Here is a 10,856-nt window from a genome sequence, read left to right as displayed (position 1 = left end):
GCTGAGCCAAGAAAAACAAATTGACAGCAGCTCCATCCTCAGCAGCCCAGCGCTCTTCCGTTTTTTGGCTTAGATTTATCAGGTGCCTCGACCCAGCTTGTGCTGAGCAGTGAGCACAAGCCAGCCGTGTTTATCAGGCTGCCGGTGGGCAGGAAGGAGCTCTGTGCCTGTGCCAGCCCACAGCCCGAGGGCAGAGCAGGAGAGGTGGTACCCAGGAGCTCTGGCTCAGCCCCACAGCTCTGCCTGCCTCATGCTGGCAGCCTCCGCCCCTCGTGATACAGCTTTTAGGTAAATAACAGTTTTGACCTTTTTTTTTTTTTTTAATGAGACAAGAATAAATCTCTCAATTAAAATGTCCATTATGCTGTTTAAAATTTTATTTAAAAACTTCCCACTGTTTTTTTTGACTACTTATCCCTCTCTCTGGAATTTTTTTGGTGAAACAATTTTCCACTTTAAGCCCTACAAACATTGTCTTGGGAGGCCCTCCTTGAGGAAGGGTCTGCCTGATCATTTGCATGAGTGTTTATCCCTGAGGCTGTTTCCAGCACTGCTGGGTAGTGCTCCAGGAGACCTGGCAACAACTCACCCCCAAGCTCTGGATGCCCTCAGTCACATCGGGTTTTCAAGAACCACGTCAGTGCGGACGGCGCGCCAGGCACACAATGTCCTGCCCAGGTCAGCAGGAGTAACATGTGAGCCCACACCTCTGGGCAGGTCATACAAGTGGAAATGAAGGTTAGAAAAGTGCAGAATCCAGAGAGCAGTTAAACACGGGTGAGCAGATTCCTCCTTTTTCAAGGACTGAGGTCAATTGTTTGCCTTAATTTGCAGCAAACACCACACTTCAGATCTCTGTTGCTGTCAATGCAAGTGTCCTCAGAGAAATCCAGGAATACCTCTGCATGTAAGGAAGGAGAGGTCTCAAGACAGCATGGGCTCATCAGTGGAAAGACAGTGAGACAAAGCCAGGCCTCACTAAAAAAGAAAAGGAAAAATAAAATAATTTTTCCTTAAAAAAAAAATCTCAGAAAAAAGGCACCCCAATTACAATACTTAAAATGTTCAAGCTGGAGATTGAAAGACTGGCCTCCAGAAGGACATTTTCCTGTTCCCTGTACCACAAGCAGAGCGTGATTTCAGTTCATCAGTGGCTGAGCCACTGCATGATAAAACTCGCTGATGAACAAGCTACTTTAAAAGCAATGGAGCTTTGTCCTCTTAGTGGCTCAGCTCCTGCAGTGTCTCTAAAATGTTTGTTTATAAGTGGGAAATGACTAAACAGCCTGTATAGAAATGAGGGCAGTTGAGGCTCCAGCTTTGGGAAGTTTCCCATGGCGTCAGGCAGACGGGGCTGGGGAACCCTCATGAGAGCATGGGCTGGAGGCAGCAGTGGATGCAGCTCCATCCTCACCGCTGCAGGTGACCCAAAGACTTCAGCTTCTGACATCTGCTTCAGCCCACTGGAGCCCTGAGAGTAAGCCTGAATGTTCCATCCCACTGCTCTGACCTCGCCTCACCTCTCCCTACACCACCATCCACACACTCCTGCTAAAAAAACCCCAGCCCTCAGACATGCTTAGTCTCTCAGAGCACAAACCAAGCATCAGAGAACCATTCCCTTTTTCCCCAGACAACAAAAGCTGGAAGTGGCAGCACCAAGAAGGCTTACCTTGCCTCTACATCTCCACAAGCTGTCAACTATGAAACCTAATGATGGTGCTAACACAGCAGCTATCTTTGGCTTGCTTCCAGGGACCAGTGCAGTGGGCTACCAACTGCAGTCAGCTTGTGCCACCATCCTGCACTCCTTCCACAAAGCCCCAGCCCTCCAGAGGACACAGTCAGCTTATCCTGAATGCTTGCCATGGCATAGCCACTACAGTGTGCCAGAGACTGAAAACCTGTAGGGTCACCTCTGTTGTAGGACAAATTAAACCCACACAGCACAACCTTGTCTTACTCACTAAGAACAGCCCAGCCATTGGGAACAACTGATCAGCACCCTCTGGGAGACCATGGATGCCAGCCGTAACTTAAGAAAAGCTGCTTTTATTCTACACAAGCAAGCAAAGACCTTGAACTCTTATCAGGCACTTATCACCAAGACAACCAAGAAAGGTGCTTGAACCCTGGCCAGTATATTTTTCTTTCTGCTTCACAGAACACATGAATTGCAAGGGCAGGCTGCCTCCAGGAGCACTTGAGCCTCGGAGACAGCAGTAAGATTTCCAGGGTAAACTGATACAAAATCTTACATTTCCTGTGGGTTTAACCCAGACACAAGTCTAAGAGATCTCAAATGCTGACATCACTTAAGAAACCAAACCAAACAAAACCCAACCCAACCCAACTCAATGGCATTACCTCTCCCAAGCACAGGCATTACTCCAAGGCTTACATTCCTCTAACACACCGATATATTAGCCCCAACCCACTTTCCTCAGTAGTTTAAGCTGAAACACCTGGCTGTAAACTGGGACACAGGATTCTGCTATCCCTGATTTTGGGGCAGGAGAGTGGGGCTAAAGGCTGGCAGCAACAGAGAAGAGATGTGAAGAGGGGAGCCTGAGTATTTTGTCTGTCTCCTGCAATGCTCCTTATCATGAGTGAAAGTCCCACTTGCATGGTTGGGTGTTTCAGGAGATGCTGCTGTACCCATCACCGAGTGAGCTGCCACACATCAGCACTCCCAAAAGCCACCAAACAACCCTCGCCTGAGAGGGACCACGTTGGTGTGTGTGGGGTACACAGGTGGGCTGGAGGGCCAGCACAGGCACCAGCTCTGCCCAGACCTGCAGCTCTGCAAAAAACTCTGAAGGAGCCCAAAACCTTGTCCAAGTGTGCTTCACACTTTTCTGCAATAAAAATCCTCCAAACACACTGTTCAGGTCAGTGGTGGCTGCTCCACTGTGGGCAGCCCTGCTGCTGAGATGGAAAGTGATGGTGAGCCCAGTGAGCCTGTCCTGGTCCCAGTATCCAAGCAGGGCTACAGGAGAGGTCCAGGGAGCAGAGCCAAAGGGGAGGAGATCACTGGGGCCCCTGCACAGCTCAGGTAGGGGCAGGGAGCAAGCCAACCTTTGTCCTGTGCTTAGCAGCTGGGCTTCACTATTTACACGTGACTTATTTTTGTCATGTATCTCATCTCCCCATTACCTTACATCATCTTTTTAGACCTTTTTTATTTCTGATTTCTGATCTGGAGGCATCAAAAAACACTGGCAACACTTTGGAAAAATCATTACTCCCATTTCCCTAAATTGCATGTGGAGGAGCAGAGGAAAATGCTGTCAAGGAGAGTTGCACCCTAATGCCCCAGCCAATTAATAAGCCATGAGTAGACATACTAATAGACAAATCTGATCAGGCAATTACAATTGCAAAAGCAATGCTTCCAAATAGAAAGTTGCATAAAGTGATGCCAGTGCTGAATTCAGCGGGTAAAAGGCATTGCTATCCTGGTTCTGAGCACCTTCATATGCACATAATTATCTATCACCTCCACGTAGGGGATAGCTACTGATTTAGAAAAAGAAAAAGCAAACGGAAAGACCCTACTGTGAACTCTCTATGGTTTAACCTCATGATTGTACTTGGATTTGAAAACTTAATTAGAAAATAATTACAGAGAAACCGGAAGTATTACAGAGGCCTCATCACCAGACCCGGGAGGTTTTCTTGGCAGCGGAGCAGCAGCAGGCAGCGCTAGAAGACTTCTGACTACTTTTTTTACAAAGCAAAAGGGAAAGACAGACTCTAAACACCACTTCGCATCAAAAAGGCTTTTGACTGATAATCCAATCCCTTTTTTGACAGAAACAAGGCAGGTTTCCTGTTGGGATGTAGGCCACAAAGCTATGGAGGCTGCAGTCGCTGTTAGTTAACTGCTGCACTGCAGCTGCTTCCCACTGAAGGAAGCTCACGGCAGAGCTGCCCTCTTTCTTCATCCCTGTTTGTTATTTCAACAGCCCCAGTGGCAGCCAAGAGCAGTGAGAATGAACAAATGGGAATAAAAATAAGTCCTCTAAGACACGCAAAGCATTAGCCAATTCTTTTTTTAATCCTTCTGCTTGGCCTTATATCTATTGTGTTTTACGATTCAAATGGCGGAGAAGTTTATACAGCAAAGACAGATCAAATCAACCCTTGGGTGAGCATTATACTGTATGTACTGGCCTCTAAACAAAAGTGAGGTGGCTGCTTTTCTTTGTCTTAGACAGGAGTTTGTCCTGTAACAGGCTACGAGGTCAGAACAGTTCCATGCTGAACACCAGGATCTGAGCAGCCACACACGCCACCACAATTAAATATACGCTAATCACAGGTGAACTCAAATCTTTTAGGCCCAATGGCTGAATAGATAATTCCTGAGTCGCAGAGCCCTGCTCACATCCCAGCTATAAATGCCTTGGGGGAAAAAAAGGTAATGCTCCCCGTGGCAACCCAGGCATTTACACAGTGAAGCTACTGCAGCACAAAAATATCTCTCTGCTTTGCTCCAAAGAGGCTCCATCCCCCCAGATCTTATCTAGAGAAGGGGATCTACATAGCTCTGATGAGTACAGCCTGCTCCAGAAACCAGGAGCCTGTGAATGTACCGCTCACACTATGTACCTACACATCCCTCGGCTTTATGCAGAGCCATTTTGGCATTCCCAGCAGCATCCCTTGGAATTAGGGTGCCACTGCATCAGCAGTCCTGGGGCCCTGCAGCCTGAAGAACCACAGGTTTCATTCAGGTCAATTATAGCACATTATAAATAGAGGATCCTGCTTGTTTTGGAACTGACACATAGCGAGCGGCAGGTTCTGCTTCTGCAAATAGCCTGGGAGCTGGTAAGGACAGGCTCACGTCAGCTGGCCTGAGAAGTGCTGGGGTTAAAATGACACCAACAGGGAGCCAGGAGGTGTCCCCAGCCTGGCCAGAAACTGTAGTGGATAAGCCTGGGTGGATAAGATCAGTGGGGTCAGGCTCTGCGCAAAGCCTTTGTCCTACTTATCTGTGGGAAAACTGAGCTTTCATCCTGCACCTCCCTCAAGTCTTTTAAGTTGGCAAACTTTAATAATCACAGGTACACTTTTATGGATGAGCAGATGATTTTGTAATTATTTTAAGATGTACAATTCAAAAGCAGACAACTCATTGTTTCTTATGGAGCCAGAGGGCAACAAATTCTCACTGAATTCAATCAGGCACCTGCTCAGAGCAATTTCCACTGGGGAAGGCAACCCATTCTCTAATTGTAAAACACTGCTTCATTTTTCTAACCTTTGAATATTATTGATTTTTTTTTTCAGGTGCAGAGAGGGAAATGCCAAGTGTGATGTCAGCAGGTAGCATTACACGGCACAATTGCTCTTTCCAAAATCTGAATGCCAGCTGAAGCAGGACTGGATATTGCATGATAAGAGACAAGCTGTGCTGTGCATATTTGGGGCAATGGAGGCAAGGGTTTGACCCCCTGAGCCCTTGGGGTTTGCTCTGCCAAGGCCAGGTTGCTATATCATTATGATAAGGGTAATCCTGTTAGGCAAACACATCACACAAATAGTCATTCCTGATTGCAGACCTTGTCTAGGCAAATCTAACCCTGAGTTAAAAATGTGCTAAATGTGCAGTCCTGTGACATAGTACACCAGGGGCTGAGAGTGATACATGGGGGCTTCTGTGCCCCAGGACCCCCATGCAGGCACTCTCTGAGGCTCGGGCTAATTCCTGGAAGTGTCTAAAAATTGCAACAGAATAAGTTCCCTCTCTTTCCCCTTCACTTCTTGTGTACAAGAGGACAGATGACTCTTATGTCAGGCTGTTTTGCTTCTATATTTATGTCCTGCCTGAGGCTCACAATGTTCAGCTCAGATGCAATCCAGTCTGGTTGTATTAATACATCTGGGAAAATATTTTTAACAACCAACATCAAGCTGAAGGCCAAAATCCTTCACAGGCGCCAGGAGCTCTCTGACCCCTCTCGAACGCTTGCTTACGAAACAGAAAGGCTCCCCAAAGGGTACTTTTCAGTCTTTTAAGGGACAACTACACATTTCAGCTTTCCTCTGCAACATGAGGGATGAAATTTAATCTCTGCTGCAGTTCTGGGGGTTTCCCCAAGTTTCCAAAAGGATGAACGTGGCTCTTTTATTACAGGTGTCAAAATCAAGGCTTAATGAGGGGTGGCCCACGAACCCAGTCAAAGTGAAGAGGACACTGATGACAGCCTGTGAGCATCCCTGAGGGCTTGTGAGACAGCTGCAGCTAAAAGATCTCATCACCTTGCTGTCCGTCTCACTTCTGCAAAACCACTTTTCTCTATCGAGGAACCAGAATAAAAAATAAGTTTCAAAGCCTTAAAAACTGGGTTGTCCCACCAAGTGAACAATGACAGCCTCAAAAAATCCGTGACACCAACTGAGCTGCTTATTCAGCCTCCCATTAGCTGGGACTGATGTTTGGCAGTGGTCAACCCTCACACCATATACTTCCTCCAGAGTTGGTTGAGACATTTCCTTTCTAAAACAAAGTGTATCAGAGCATCACTTGGGCTCCCAAGAATTACAGATGGGTAAGGTTGGAAGGGACCAGTGGAGATCATCTAGTCCTGCTCAAGTAGAGTCTCCTGGAACACATTACTCAGGATTGTGTCCCAACAGCTTTTAATATCTCCAGGGAAGGAGACTCCTTAACCTCTCCGGGCAACCTGTTCCAGTGCTCAGTCACCAAGTATCATTTGGGATGCATATTTTTGGAATTCACTCAGCAGCAGCCAGGAAACAAAAGTAACAAGTGAAGACTTGCTCACTTTGTTGTTTCCAAAGCAGACCTTTTTTCATGCCATGGGTCAGGATGGAGCTGACCCTATAATGCAGCAGAGAAAGCAAAGCAGCTGAAGTTATGGGCAACTCAGGCTCAGTGTGAAATGGTGATTCATACAAAATCAAGCAAGTAGAGAGTGACTGTAATACAAATGAAGACTGAGGAGGAAGAAGAAGTGGGTGCTGAGCAAGGCAGTGTGATGGTGAGTGGTGAGAACAGGGCGAGACTCAAGGCCACGACTCCTCCCCCGGATGGAGTGATGTTGTCTGGTGGTTCCAGCACAGGAGCCAGGAGCAGTGCCCCAACCCAGATCAGCACTGACACTGTAGCTTCTTCAGTGGTCTTGTTTCTCAAATGAAAATATTTTTGCACTTCCCAGGAAAACTTTTCACTCTCTTTCAAAGTGATTCAAGATTCTGAAATGAAAGGACAGTGTGATTTGTAACAGCCACTTCCCAGTATGCTCCCCTGAAAAAGGGAGATGGGGAAACAGGCACACAAAAGGCATGTGCATGATGGGTGTTACAGACCCAGGTCTGTAACCTGGGAGGGGAGTGCTCTCCTCTCTGCATCTGATGTGCAACACATATCTATGGTGAACTGCCCTCACTCACCACCATTTTTAGGAGGGAAAGGACAGCCCTGGGCAGCCTTCCTCGGCTTCCTTCCCATCCCTGGTGCTGCAGGTAGACAAGGTCCCTGCTGCCTCCTTCCCAGCTGCGTGCTCCAGAGATGACAGAAGCAAAGGGCCAGCTCCCAGCTCCTCAGACGGGGAACCAGCAGCAGAAGGGGAAACGAAACCAAAAGGTTTCTGGAGAAAATATTTGTGTAAGGCTTCCACGAGGTGTCAGCAGCAGCTATTATTCATCACAGCTGAATAGAGTGCCTGGGGCTGCCATCCACCTCCTCACATGGCTTGTCCTCACCAAAGGAGAACAAATCCTGTCTAGTGACTGCCAGCAGCTCTGTGCTGTGTCTCTCTGCAGGATGACCAGCCTCAGTCCCCAGTCTAACACAGCAGAGCAGAGGGTTCCCCACACAGAGCCAGGACCTCAAGGACCAAAACAATACACTTGCATAATATCCATGACCTAAAGAACTTACCAGCTAAAACAGGACAGTTGAAGCAGCATTACAGCACTTCTTCTACAGACAAAATGCTGGTGGCACAGAGAGATTAAACTGGAGATCAGTGATGTACCTGCAGTAAGAGGGCGACACAGTGTGTATATTCCAGCCCAGTGCCCCTTGCTGCAAACCCCCAACTCTCCTCATTCCCTACACCTCTTTGAAGATGTTTAATTTTAGCTAAACAGGACGTTAGGCATTTCTCTCTAACTTGTTGACGAAGTCCCCAGAGGATTAAAGCAAAGTGGCAGCTCTGCTGCTCCAGCCCACCATGGGTCTGGAGCTGTTGTCCTAACTCTGCTAACTTCGGTCCTGAGTCTGCCACCTTTGAGGGGAGACTGGTAAATATTCAGAGTCAAACCCATGCACAGAATCCTTGCAAGGACTGGAGTAAACCCCATATCCTTCAGCCCTGTTCAAGGATAAGGGATGTACTCTTCCCATTTTCATCACATGCTCAAACCCAGCACTAAACATTAACCATGTTCAGTGTGCTCCCTGATACTGCCTCTTTTCATTTGGTTTTTAATTACACCCACAGTCATGTCCGTTAAGTCAATATGATCCTGCCCTCAATTTAATGAAAGCCTCAGGAAGCAAATGACGTCTGCAACAAGAAATGGCAGAGCTTTTTCTGTCGTCCCATTACGTAGTTGGGGTTTCCGTAGCATTAAGAGGATTTTAGCTGGTCAATGGCTGGAGAAACCAAAGGATCAAGGTCCCAGATGAGGGTGAAGACAAAAATAGCTCTGAGAGGACACGTCACATTACTCGGAAGGGGTTGCACCAACAGAGTAATCTTCGTCATGTGCCAAGGAACCTGTGATAAGCCCTCTCATAGTCGGATCATTAGGAAGATCAGTTACTTAATTCAAGGTGATTAAAACCAGGCTGGACTTCAAACAAACAAGTCATGCCCATGGGGCTGCACAAAAAAATATATATATCTCAAAATTAAAACCTTTCTTGTTTCATTGCTAGTGCTGGGCACTCTATAAACAATTTTGGGGGCAAATAAAATCCAGTGTATCCCACAAAAAGGCTGCCTTTCCTACAAATGCATGTGAAAAACACATTTTGCAAACACGGGTCAGCCTATGGGTTACCCAGCTGTGAGGCTGCAAGGACTCACCACACTCTGGCCAATTTTTAAGCCAGTGCTAGGCCCAAAGCACCCTATGGTTGTAACTCTTTCCTCCACCTCTATAGGAGTGTTTGGCCTGCGAAAAAAAGTCCCACTTCCAAACCAAAGACATTACTTTCCTACACAAAAGGCAGTTTTGCTTTGCAACTGTGCTAATGCCCTGCTTTTGGGCTCCAATACCATTTGGCTTGCCCAGGCATGTGTGGACGATGAGTAAAAATGCTGGGCAACTTGGCTAGTCACTACACTGGACATCCAAATCAATGACAGTGTCCTGGCAACGAGGAGCAAAGGATACGGGCTTCATGGTTGCACGTGGCCATCTCCCAGAGCAGGTGGCACACAGAGAGGTGATGGGTACTGCTGCCATCAGCGATGGGTGGCAAGGCACAGGCAGGTGAGGCTGCAACAGACACAAAGGGAGGGCTGTAGAATCATCTATTTTTAAACCATTTCTCTTGATCCCGCACTTTGGCACAAATTGTCCCATGCCTGCAGTGATAGGACGTGACTGATATGTGAGTGCCCTGGTGACAGCAGGGAGTGGTGAAGCAGCTGCCTTTAATGAGTTTTCACCTGGAATCGGAAATGAGCGGTGAAAGAGGATTTTCCGTGCCGTGGCTGACATCCAAGACGCCAGGAGTCGTGGTGGATCCACGGGGATCCTCGGATGACGAATCGTGCTGACAAGCACTGGACGTAATTCTCTCCGGCAAAGCAGCTCAGCTCATGTTATCCTTCTTTTATTCCCTTCCTCAGATGTAGTCACCAAGAGTTTCTAAACATGACACTGGTGTGCAGTATCCTGCCTGGCTCACCCACCTGCCTGCATCCCCTCACACGGGACCCCTGGGGTTTGGTGTGAGCATCACGTGGCAGGGAAGAAGTTACAAAGCAAACCAAGCACAGTTTAAGCATTGTTTCCCTGGCTGAATGGTGGTTCAGAAGAGGCACGACAAAGGGGACGGCTGTTCCTCACCAGCTTCGTGCTCACTGGGGTCAAGGAGAGGGCTGGGAGCTCTGATCTCTCTCCCTGCCACCCCGAGCAGCTTCACAGAGAGGGCTGCAGGGAAGTGGGGCATTTCAGCCCATGTCTGGTGACTCCTCACAGTGTGTGGGATCATAGGTCGTACTGGGATGTATGGAAAGTATCTCTCATTCCAGCAGCAAACAGCAGCAGCTCAGTGCTGGTGAGGGGAATGTTGGGAAACCCCAAAGATGGAGAAACCAGAGCTGTCAGCCATGAACCCATCCGTGACTGGCATTGCCCACCTGCAGAGTCTGATCTTTCTGACTGAGCAGACAATGGCTGAAAGCAGGGCAGATACTGGGGTCAAACACACAGTGAGAAGGAGGGAAATGCTCTGAACCCACCTGTGGAGATAAGGGTGGAGCAGATCCCAGGATTCGCTATAAGTAAGGAGGCCTTATGAGAGAGCAGATCCCAGTAATGCCAGCACTTGCTTTCCCAATGTGTGGTTGTTCCCTGTACACACACATTCTAGGGCCAAGGGACTGCAGGAGCCCAAGGAGAGTCCCTGGCGCAGGGCTGTAGGCAGAGCTGAGCTCACCCCACACCATGGCCATCTCTTTACCCTTCTGTAGCCAAAACCTTCAAGGCAAATGTCTGGGAGACATATGAGAGGGACAAGTTTAGCAACAAGCACATGTATGCACACGTGCGCCAGCTGAAGGGCAGTGCCAGTGCCAGGCTCCCGTCAGAGCCACTCAGGGGGGTGGGCAGGACAAGCCGAGGATTGGCACAGGCCAGGT

General features: G+C 48.1%; 1 long non-coding RNA gene across 1 annotated transcript; it reads right to left on the bottom strand.

Annotated features, from left to right (window-relative positions):
• Positions 1–424: 424 nt before the first annotated feature.
• Positions 425–9,317, bottom strand: LOC108641373. The gene is made up of 3 exons (XR_001921961.3): positions 9,264–9,317; positions 7,916–8,012; positions 425–978 (listed from the first exon to the last, which is right to left on the bottom strand). It is a non-coding gene; the product is annotated as an uncharacterized LOC108641373 (long non-coding RNA).
• Positions 9,318–10,856: the final 1,539 nt, after the last annotated feature.

This window comes from Manacus vitellinus, unplaced genomic scaffold (genome assembly GCF_001715985.3).
Source record: "Manacus vitellinus isolate BGI_N305 unplaced genomic scaffold, ASM171598v3 scaffold_6_pilon, whole genome shotgun sequence".
Lineage (NCBI taxonomy): Eukaryota > Metazoa > Chordata > Aves > Passeriformes > Pipridae > Manacus > Manacus vitellinus.
The sequence above is the reverse complement of the archived record's forward strand: the minus strand, read 5'-3'. Positions and strand labels throughout refer to the sequence as shown.